The sequence below is a fragment of the Cetorhinus maximus genome, chromosome 12, assembly GCF_964194155.1.
Source record: "Cetorhinus maximus chromosome 12, sCetMax3.hap1.1, whole genome shotgun sequence".
NCBI lineage: Eukaryota > Metazoa > Chordata > Chondrichthyes > Lamniformes > Cetorhinidae > Cetorhinus > Cetorhinus maximus.
This window is the reverse complement of record NC_135890.1, coordinates 59,340,174-59,352,522: the sequence shown is the minus strand read 5'-3', so window position 1 is coordinate 59,352,522 and position 12,349 is coordinate 59,340,174.

The following is a 12,349-nucleotide window of genomic DNA, read 5'->3' as shown; positions in this document are numbered from 1 at the left end:
CAAACATTAAACCAAAATGTGATCAAAAGCATCTATAAAACACCCTAGTCTCCACGGTGCCCACCAGGCACTGAAGGCCTCGATGGTGCCGGTGGACGCCACGTGCTCCCTCTCCAGGGACACCCGGCCACAAATGTAGCCGCGGAAGTGGGGCAGACAGTCGGGTCAGTCGACACCCTCGATCGCCCGCTTCCTGGACCTGTTAATGGCCAACTTAACTAGGCCCAGGAGCAGGTTCACGAGGAGGTCCTTCTCCCTCCCGGCCCTCCTCCGCACCGGATGCCCGTAGATGATCAGCGTGGGGCTGAAGTACAAACAAAATATCAATAAAAGGTTTTTTAAGTAACTAAAAGGGGGTGCAGCCTAATCAACCTACATATGTATGGTTCGCAAGGCCGCAATAAATGCAAGCATCTTGAGAGTCCATGTACCGACACATCCTACGATTGTGTGGGACTGCTGTATGCAACACCCTCCACCCCAGGTTCCCGATGGAAAGGGGAAGGACTCCCATGTAGAGGGCCCCCCACTGGGGGATGGCAGCAAGGCACACCAGGGCGTGTCCAGGTGGCGGGCAAGGGTAAGGAAGTAAAGGGTGTGCAGCAGCAGCCCATACAGGAAACCCCTCCGTGCAGTGCTAAATGACACGGAGAGCATTTCCGCGAGGCGACTCAGGTTGCAGGGCACCGGCTCCAGAGGGAGGGTTTGAGATTTGGGGTCAATGTGGAATTCCGTCCAAACAGGGGTACACTCAGGCGGAAGACCACCTATGTCGCCTGCGTCACCTCGACACCCAGAATGATGTCCGGGCTGAGCACAGCCATCCTAAGGTCATGGATGGCATTGGCTGCGAGCCAGACATCCACCAACGTGCGACGTGCCAACTCCTGTGGAAGCATCCAGCCCACTCCTCCGCCACCCAGCACGTCCCCGATCCTGGTCACCCCAGCTGCCACAGCCCTCATCTCTGCCAGCCACCAAAAGTGGCGGAGGTACAGATTCCTGAGCAGCAGCTCTCTGACGATAGCCGCTACTCCTGACGGGGGAGAGCAGCATCGCAAGGTGACCATGTTCCAGACTTTGATCAGGTCCTGGTAAAAGACGGGCAATGCCTGCAAGGAGCCATGAAGGCCCCTCAGGTCGACAAACAGGAGCTGCACGTCATGATTCAGGCTGTGCACCTGGCGGAAGAAATACGTCACCAGGGCACACCATCTCGGTGGGGGCTCGATGTAAAGGTATCACTGCAGGGCCTGAAGGTGGAAAGTCACCACTTGGGTGCGTAGGCACATCAGCACCTGACCACCCTCCCTGAGCGGGAGACTCAGAACCTCAGCAGCGACCCAGTGCAGCCTTTTGTCCCAGAAGAAATCGACGAGCATTCTCTGGATTTTTGTGACAAAGTCTGGGGGAGGGGTCAAAGTGACCAGCCGGGACTGCAACATGGCGGCGATCAGCTGGTTTATGACCAGAACTCAATCCCGGTAAGGCAGCACTCGGAGGAGTCCTGTCCAGCGCCGCAGGCGAGTGGTGACTTTGGTCTCCAGCTCCTGCCAGTTCGCCGGCCAGGATTCCTCAGCAGGGCAGAGATGGACCCCCAGGAACAGGAGACTGGTCCTGCTCCAGGTGAAAGGCCCGAGCTCCTCGGGTAAGGGATCCATCTGCCACTGACCAACCAGGAGTCCAGAACACTAGTCCCAGTTGACCCTGGCAGAGTAGATCTCCTGGCATTTACACATACTCTGCAGGTCAGCCGGGTCAGTGAACATGTGGAGCACGTCATCAGCGTAAGCCGAAAGGACCACCCCGATGCCCGGCCCGCGCAGAAACACTCCCGACAACTTCCTCCACAAGAGGTGCAGGAAAGGCTCCATACAGAAACAATACAATTGGCCAGACGGGGCAGCCCTGACGCACCCCTCTCCCAAAGCGAAGGGGCGCTGTCAGGGATCCATTAGGACAGCTGGAGTAACTCTTTCGGGTCACAACAAATTAAGCTAAATTAACAATATCAGAGAAACTTAGAAACATCAAACCAAAATGTGAACAAAGGGGTGAATAAAACACCCCAGTCCCCATGGTGCCCACCAAGCATGGAAGGCAAGACAGCTGGAGCAGGTGGAAGGTGTGCGGTGACCGGGGTTGGGGGTGGTGGGGGAAGAGTCCGGGGAGCAGTGCAAGGACCATGGGACAGCTGGGGACCCTGATGTGAGCGGCAGGGAGACAGCAGGGGACCCTGGGCGGGGGAGGGGTTCAGAAGGAGGTGGTATCAGTTGCGGAATCCTGGGTGCCACTCTGAGGGTAGTGTTAGAGTTAAAGGGGGCAGTGGGATGTGGTAGGGTGAGGGTCCGCCGGTGGCGTAAAAGGGCCGGTTAGGGTTACAGGAGGGGACTCGGAGGTGGTCACGCATCCTAGGGTTGGGCAGGATGAGGGTGGGGGTGAGCATGGGGACCGCGGCTCGGGTGGGCTCGTTGGGGAGGGAGGGCATGTGAACAGTGACTGTGATGGGCTGCAGGATTATGGGTGACGGTTGGGAGGGTAAAGGGTAAAGGTTACACCGGGGTAGGGGGTTGGCAGTGGTGATGGGGGCGGAGGGTGTGGGTTACAGGTGCAGGGTAGAGAGTGTTAGGGCATGTCTGAAATGAAATGCGCACCATCCTGCTGCTGAGGCATTGAGCACTACCTCAATGTCCAGGTCAAGAGACACTGGTTGGGAGGAGGATCATCAGGTGGGTGGAGCTGAAGGTCAGCTCAACTGGACAACTGAAGTGGAACATTAATATGCTGCCCTGACAAGGGAAAGGTGTTTCTATGGACTAGGCAGTGAAGGACAAGGGAACAGGGTGTATGGGAGGCTTCTTGCACATGGCTCGCAAGGGCCCTGGCAAAGAAAGATGCCTTCATGTGCAGGCATGATTCAGGGTAACATATACCCAGCCTGGGTCGGCCCCTTGAATTGGGGGAGTAGGGGGTGCACAGGTGTTGCCATGAACAGAATCAATAAAAATGCAGCAGACCACCATTAAGTGCACTATACATATATTTACAAGTGTGCAAGAACTATTTACAATGCTTGTACACCCATGCTACCAGAGTGAACCTAGAACTTCTTAATTTTCCTTACTCTACCACTACTTCTAGGTGCTTCCCCAATGTCTGCAGCAGAGGTGGAGGTAACCCTTTTCCCTTGTCTCTGATGTCTTTGGCGGGTGTCCTCTGAAGGCCCGAAGCCTGTAGGGCCCTAGCTTTCTTTGGGTCTCCCGCTCTGGGGCAGGTGCACTCTCAGTGGTCCCAGAAACTGATGGGGTTACTGCCAGAGGGGATTTGGAATGTCGGGACACCCTTGGAGAGTCCTGGTGGAGGCCCCAGTGTTGTCCGCCTGAAGCTCTTCCTCCCATTGGGTGCCCAAGGGTCCCTCCCTGACTCCTTGAGGGAAAGGGGCACCTGGAGGGAGGCTGAGGTGCACCATCCCCTCTTGTATAGTGGCTGCAAAAGCTTGCCCATGGTTACAGCAATGGAGTGCAGGTCTGTGTGCCTCCCGGGCAGAAACTGGATGTTCTGCTCAGGTCTGTTGAGGTTCTCCATGGTGTCCACCGTCCTCCCCTTGGAGACCTCGATGCGCACACATTTCAGTGCCACTACATCAGAGAGCAGGTAGATGGACTCCTCCGCCTCACTCTGTTGACGGCCTCTGGCACCTCTGCCTGATGTTCCCCCGCCTCTCACTACGTCTCTTGGACCGCACCCAGAGGATCGTCAGCAACTCGGACTTAGCAGAAGCCTCTTCTCCAGCAGCCCTCCGTGTGCCGGGGTCCTTGGCTGTTCCTGCCTCCTCCTGCTGTGGGCACGTGTCCATGCAGTGACTACCAGAGTGTGAGATCCAGCCTAAACTAGATCTATGACCCACCGAGTTGTGTGTATCTGGGCTGCTAGAAGGTGCATGTGACTGCTGCGATGGCTCTACAGGTGAGAATATATCGTCATCATCATCCTCCTTGGTCCTCTGCAGGCTGAGGCTAAGTTCAGGATTAGGGTCATGCCTCACCCTCTTCCTGCTGGCACCTGTAATGGAAAGAAGAGAGAATGAGTGACTGCATGGGCTTCCTCCTCCGCTGCACCGAGAATCATCATCAGGATTCTTTGTGCAGAGATAAAACATGCTTACTCACTGGAAACCTGGGAGAGGCTGGTCTTGCCATCGCCACAGAAACGGTCACAGTCTTCCTCTGCCAGCTCAGCAGCCTGCTCTTCATACTGTGTGAGGGGGTGCAGATTGGGCATGCCCCCTCCTGTCTTCTCCCTCTCGTGCCTGTTGTGCACTGACTTCTCCTGTGTAAAGATAGAAGATAGTTTGTGAGCGCATGTAATGCAGCTGCCAATCTCCGCCATCAACCCATTGGCAACTGTGTGCCATATGAAAGATGCACTGTTGCTACTCCCAAAGGGTACTTCAACAGCACCCTCCAGACCCATGATCTTCAGCAGCTAGAAGGACAAGGACAGCAGAGGAATGGCATCAGGAGCAGCATCTGCAGTTGCCGTCCATGCCAACCACCCCCCCGAAAAAATGTATGCCTTCAGTGTGGCTGGGCCAGCAACCTGCAGTCGCTTCCCTTCCAACAGACTACATGGGCTGCAGTGGGGCTATGAGGCAGCACCCCAGCACCTTGCAAAGGGCTTTTATGCATCAGCAGCACAGATGATGGCCTTGCCCTTGAGGCCCATGTCCTAGTTCCCATTCAGTGAGGGGAATATGGGGAATAGAGAGTTCATTTACCATGATGATGCGGATAAGGTCATTCATTCTTTCCCCGCATGACAGCGCAGTCCAGCTCTGCGTAGAGGTGGCATTCACCACCCTGGTGATTTCCTCCCATGCTGGTGCAGTGAGATGGGTGGGCCTCCTCCTCCCATCCCTCAGCAAAAGAATGCCCCTCCTGTCCTGCACCGTGTTCAGAAATGTGTCCAGCGAAGAATTGCTGAACCTTGGGGCTGTTCAAAGGGCCTGGTGATACAATGAGAATTTGCATTCAAAGGGAAAGGCTGGGTATAACAGAAAGGAGTTTGTGTGTACAGGGCAGAGGCATTTAATATCTAAGCAGCTGTAAGCCTACAACTGCCTGCAAAGGAACCAAATTGAAAGGAATCTCATTTTGAATTCATAAGGTGAAAATGCTTTGCCTAGTGTCTGGTTAAGTCTATTGGTTATTGTTGCCTTAGTGGAGATTAATTTGGGAATCTGTTATAAGTTATGATAGTAGTAATTTGTAGCCATGTGTATGTGTTTAATTTGTTGTGAATTAATAAATATTTCATTTAGTTTGGTATAAAAACCTCTTGAGACTTGGCAGTCTTATTCCTGAATTTAGAGCTGCAACTCTAAACATACCAATTGAAAATATAGGTTATGACAGTTGTTTAAAGTTTCCCTCTGGGATTTTAAATAACTCAGCCTTTACCAAACTGCTGTGTCATAACACATGTCCTGCTCCAAACTTCAACGCGTGATGAATGAGTAGCTGTCTGGGCACTTTTTAAATATGGCGCCCTGATATGACAGTAGGGTGTGCAACTTCCTGCCTACCCCATCATGCGATTTCCCTGGAAACCCCCAGCTGTATAATTAATCAGCCCAGCATCACGTGATTCAGTGGGTTTACCTACTAGTCCTTCTGACTTCCCAACCCTGCTTAGGCCCGGAGCAGAAAATCCCGACCATGGTGTTGCATTATGGTGTTTTTGTGGTGTTGTGTTATATTGCACTGTGTTATATTGTATTTTGCATTGTGTTGTATTTTCTTGCATTTAGTTATATTGTGTTATATTGTATTTTGTTGTGTACCTTTGTGTTTTATTGTGTTTAGTTATATTGTGTATTGTGTTGACTTATAACACAATACAATGCAATACAATATTACAGAACATAACACAATATAACAGAACTTACAATAACACAACATAACTCGCATACACTCACACACACATGCGTGCACACACACACCCATGCTCACACCCACACATGCCGCATCCACACGCATCCAGACACATACATGCACATGCACATAAACACACACCCACGCGCATAAGCACCCATACCCACAAAAAGTACACACGCATGCAACTATGAATACACCCAAACCCACACAACTAACATGGCTGCTTAAAGCTCACAGGGACATACCAGAGAAATCTTAGGCACAGCCTCCGAGCCTTGTAAATTTTCAGCCTGACACCTGCTGTCCTATCAGCCATATTCCCACAACTTCCTGAGCCAATTCCCAGCTCCCCACTGACTGTGGAATGTGCTGCTTTCTTCCGTCCCTACCCTCATTGACAACCATGACAATGACCTCGACTCTAGAAAGATAGGAGTGCTATTTCATTACCAATGGGATTCATTGCTCGTTTCTCATGTACATTTTATGAAGATGAAATTCACATAAATACAAAAACAATAGAAGCGAGTATCTGAAAGAAACAAACCAATGTAAATCCTTTTATTATGCTGCAGACTCTGTAGTGAGTAAATGGTTTTGATATGATCTCACCTCATTTTACACTGGCCACCTCACACCAGTCTAGCAATGGGGTCCCAGGTTTAGGTTAATCTACAGTAATGGGGTATAAACAGAAAATGTATTCAGCAGGTCAGGCAACACCTCTGGAGAGAGAAACAGAGTTAATTTTTTTTAGTGATCTTTCTTCAGAACTGGAAAAGGAGAGAGATGTAGCGCCATAGTGTTTTGTAACATAAAAGGTCATATATGTAATTGCAAGTTGTTGTTGTCTTATTTCCTGGCTACTCCCCATATCCATGCAGTATTTTTGCTGTCAAATATTTATCCAATTTCCTCTAGATAGCTACTATTGAATCTGTATCCATCATCCTATCAACCAGTGCATTCTAATCCTAACTGCTTGGTGTATGAAAATGCCTTTCCTCACGTCTCCTCAGGTCCTTTTGCCAATCGCCTTAAATCTGTGCCCTCTGGCTATCAACCCTTCAGCCATTGAAAATGCTTTCTTTTTATTTACTCCATCCAAGCTCTTCATCATTTTAAACATCTCTATCAAATCTCCTCTTAGCCTTTTCTGCTTTAAGGAGAACACGCCAGCTTCTCCAGTTTATACATATGAATGTAATCCCTCATCCCTGTAAATTCCTTTTGTACATTTTCCAAAGCCTTCCTATTTTTCCTCTATTTATAAAGCCCAGGCTCCCATAGGCTTTATAAACTGCCTTGTTAACCTGTCCTGTCACCTTCGAAGATTTATTCATAAAGACCCTCCAGGCCTCTCTCTTCTTGAACCCCCTTTAAAATTGTATAATTTGATACTTATTGTTTCTCCTCATTCTGCCTACCAAAGTGTATCCCTTCACACTTTTCAGCGTTGAATTTTGTGCCTATCCATTCCACCAGCCTATCTATGTCCTCTTGAAGTCTATTATTATCTTCTTCATTATTTACTATACTTCCAAGTTTCACGTCATCAGCAAATTTCAAAATTGTACCCGTGTCCCCAAGTCCAAATTATTAATGTATATCAAACACAACAATGGTCATTGTACATTGTACTGAACTATAGGGAACTTTACTGTAAAACTCGGCCTGAATTTTCACACAGACTGAGATGCCTGTGAAAATGGTGGATATAAAGTGTTAACATCAGAAGCACCTAATGCTGATGTAACTATGATGTAGTGACAAATGACTAAGTAACAGCGATCTGGAGCGAGGAGAAATTCCAACCTCGTGCAGTTTCTAAAATGTATGTAGAGCTGTAAATAAATGATAATGGTTTAACAAGCTAATGGTTTTAACAAACTACAGTAGACAAACCCCGAAGACCCCATACACATGACAAAACAGTGGAGACTGGGTTCGGGGGCGGGAATTCCGGACTTGGGCAGAGAGCCACGAAAACGCCGACAGAGGTCCGAATCCATAAGCCCAGACCCGAACCCGGCCTCCATCATTTTCACAGGGGTGGGGTTAAGAACAGTGAAAAGGGGGAAATTCTAAATTGCACATCGTGGTTCATGGAGGCAGCTGCCCATATAAATCAGAACTGCTTCCACTCATGTGTGATTATGCTGAGGTAGGTGTCTGAAACCTAAAGTGTCCAGATTAGACCAGGTAAGAGCAGGTCTGAACCTTGTGGATTCATTTGGATAACCAGGGTATCCTTGTGGAGAGGTAAGGCACTCCTTTGGATGTGATCCCGAGACACTTTTGGGAGAGGTAAGTCACCCTTTTAGAGAGGAAAAGTTACCCTTTGGGAGAGGTCAGATGTCCTTTGGAGCTGTTAAAATTAGACATGATTGTGCATAAAAAGTGCATGAACTCATTGGATATGCCAAGTTGTCAAAAAAAACTGTCAAAGCTGTCAAAGAACTGTCAAGCTGTCAAATAACTGTTAAAGCTGTCAAAGGATTGTCAGGCTGTCAAAGAACTGTCAAATCTGTCAAACAACTGTCAAAACTCATTGAAACTATCAAAGCTGTCAAGGGATTTAACTCTGCTGAGATTTAAATTTTAAAAAATATGTGGAGTTTAACAAAGTCAGTTCTTGCTATTTTATTCTATTAACGTAAGCCTGAGGGTTGTCATTTTAGGATTTGTGTTACATAACTGATTTTTACAACCTAACATTATCCCCATAGGATGCCTGTTAAGTGAACAGTTTGATTGAAAGCTCCAAATGGCTATAGAATAGAAATGTTTGTTTTCATAAGAGATTAGGTGAAGGAATTTCAATGTATTGAATTGTGTTTTTTATCAATGAGTGTTTTTTTAAGTAGTAATGCTATCAACAGACGTATTATTTTATGTCAGCATGTCTCCTGAAGTTTGAAGTGAGTTAACATAGAGGGGATAAGGGGAAAGGGTGGTGGATGGGATACATGGGTTGGCATGACTGTGAGGGGTGAGAGCTGGAGGGATGTTTTTTGTTTTATTCATTTTTCAAATAACTTCAGCAAAGTACTGGTCCATAGCTGCAGGTCTTCTGGCCAGCCTGCCTTGGCACATGTCAGCCCCTGCGCTCATTCTGGGGGCAGCAGACCTGACTTCTAATGCAGCTATCCACCCACCACCCCCCAAAACCCCCAACGGAATGACAATCCCAATTTCCAAGCCTCTTTTTCCCATGTCGGGTTTGCAGGGCTGGGAAATGCTCCGACTCTGCACTCCCGACCCAGGAGTGAATATCCGGGTCCCCCCTTTTGGTCCAAAAACAGCCATTCACCACAACTCTCTGCTTCCATCCTTTAGCCAGTTTTGTATCAATGACATTACTTCCCCTATTCTCCCATGGGCTTCAATTCTGTTAACAAATCAAATTTGTTCTACACCATCAATGCTTTTTGAAAGTCCAAATAATCAACATCAACTGCGTGGCCCATATCCACCCTCACTGTTACCTTATCGAAATAATCCAATCAAGTTAGCCTTTGGCAAATCCATGCTGCTCTCCTTTATTAGTCCATGCTTGTTAATTTTCTTCTGGATTATTGCTGATGTTAAACTGACTAACCTCCAGTTACCAGGTTTACCTTTCTCCTCTTTTTTTGAACAAGGGTGCAACCATTGTAATCTCCTGTCCTTTGGCACCATCCCTGTCTCTGAGGAGGATTGGAAGATTATGGTCTGCCCCTCTGCAATTTCTACCCTTACCCCCTTCAGCAGCCAACGATGCATCCCATCTCAACCAGGTGACTTATTCACGTTAAGTCCCACCAGCATTTCTAGTACCTGCTCTCTACCTATTTTTATCTCATCCAGTATCCCAGCAACCTCCTGGCTTAACATTACTTTGGCAACGCCCTCTTCCTTGAGAAAAGCTGATGCAAAATACTCATTTCGTACCTCAGCCATGTCTTCTGCTTCCATCTCTAGTTCTCCATTTTGGTCTCTAATCAACCACACTGGCAACCCTTTTACTATTATTATGCCTTTTGAAGTCCTCTAGTTTTCCTTTTATGTTAGCTGTCAATCTATTTTTGTACTGTCTCTCTGCCCTTCTTTCTTACCCCTCTTATTTCCTTTTCCACTTGTCCTCTGTACGTTGTGTGTGGAGTTTGCTTCTCAGGCAGATGGGAAGTTCCATCTCCAACAGTCCAGAACTGTCACTGTGGGCTGGATTTTCATGGAGCCAGACAGACTCCGTGGAAGTTCCAGGATTCCCGATTCCAACCCCAGGGTTTCCAATTTTCACCAATGTGAATTATGGGTGCAGGCTGCTCTGGGTCATGAACCCGCACCCTGCACTCCTTGATGTAGCCGGTTCCATAGCGGGGATGGGCATGCCCTAATCCTTCACAGTTTTCATGTATTTCGGCCAGCTTTTAAAGGGCTGGTGGTTCACGGTCCCGATCATGAAGCTATTAATGTATATAATATTATTGGAAAATATTTTTCTTTTAAAATAGATGTTTAGTCTATGGGTGTGACTTAATTGGATTAAAGCCAGCTAGTCTGGGTGCTTTGATGTGTATGAGTTTTGATATGTAAGGGAGATAGAGTGCATTTGCATTTTTTGAATAGAGCATTCAAGAAGTGGGGTGAAAACTACCACCTAGCTACCAGAGACCAAGCAATATGTTTATATTACTAATAAAATTGGTACTATGAAAGGGGTTTTATTGTAAAAGGTAGAGTTCAAAGAGGCTGGTGATACAATGGCCAGAATTTTCGGCTCAGTGAGTGGGGGCGGGGCCCGCTCGCCAAGGTGTAAAATGATGAGAGGCGACATTGGGCATGCGTCCCGACATGATCGCACGTCATTTAGATTTTCAGTTTGGCGGGCGCACAGCCAAACTGTCAAAGGCCTATTAAGGCCATTTAAATATCAATTAAAGTTATTAACTGAGCTGCCCGTCCAACCTTAAGGTTGGCGGGCAGGCGAAGAGCCTTGGCGGCCTTCGCATTTTTCATGGACCCTCATCCACAAGCGGGATGAGGTTTCATGAAGGGTTTATAAGTTAAATAAATGTTTTCATTAATGTTCTTTGACATGTCCTAGCTCATGTAACACTGTCGCATGAGGGGACATGTCTTAAAATATTTTCTTCTCTTTATTTAAATTTTTAGGCCTTAAACTAATCTCCCTGAGGCACCTCTGTGCCTCAGGGAGATTTCTGTGCTCTTTCGCATGCACGTGCAAAAAAGCGCAGGCCCCGACTCAGGGAATCCCCCCCCAACATCGCCTGCACAAGGAGTGCACAGCGCTTCCAGGCGCATGTCATGCTGGGCGGGTCTTAATTGGCCCGCCCACGTAAAATGGCAGCGCGGACCCGACTGGGGGCACCGATCAGGTTCGCACCTGCTCCCACCAACCCCTGCACAACCCCTCCCCCGACGGGGGGAAAATTCTCCCCAATGAGAATTTTCATTCAATGAGCGGTGCTAGGTATAACATCAGCAGTTTTGTGTGTGTAGGGCAGAGCCAATGTGAGATCAAAAGCAGCTGTAAGCTTCCAATTGTTTCCACAGGAACCAAAGTGAAAAGCACTTCATTTTGAATTCATAAGGTGAAAATGCTTTGCCTGGTGTCTAGTTAAGTCTATGGGTTACTGTTGCCTTACTGGAGATTAGTTTGGCAATTTGTTAAAAGTTATGATCGTAGTAATTTGTAGCCATATATATTTAATTTGTGTAACTTAATAAAATGTTTAATTTAGCTTAATGTAAAACCTCTCGAGAACTGGTGGTATGATTCCTGAATTTAGAGTTGCATCTCAAACATAACACTTAAAATAATAGGTTATGACAGTTGTTTAAAGTTTCCCTCTGGGATTTTTTAAGAATAACTCAGCTTTACCAAGTAAATCAGTCATAACAGTCCCTCAGAACCACAGTCTGGATGAGGGAATCTTTTGGAAGGTGAGTTCAAGATGACTTACCCATGCCTCTCTTATTTGCCCACTCAAGCAACATAGAGGCATCAAAATGCCACCAAGTTCTCCAGAGCTCTCCGCCCCCCGCCACCCCCTCCCCCCAGCCCCAGCACAGACTGCAAATTCATGAGCACTTTAGTGGACTGCAGAGCTATTGGACTGCACACGTATAATCTCCTCGCTAAAGCTGGCCATGTAACAGTCACTGCTGGAGGCGCTCACAGCCTTTTGCAATGTCAGCACCCCAGTTTAAACCAGTCTCCCCCATGGTTCAAACTAACAGGGCTGCCATGCAACGCACCAATCTCTGGCCATCCAAGTGGTGGCCAGCACCCTCCAGGAAGCGTTAAGAGGCCATCACACTTAACCAGGACAGGCTCATGGTACACCCGTGCAAACCATGTGTCTCTCTCTTTCATCCTGCAGGAGGAGTACATCAGGATAGTGGAG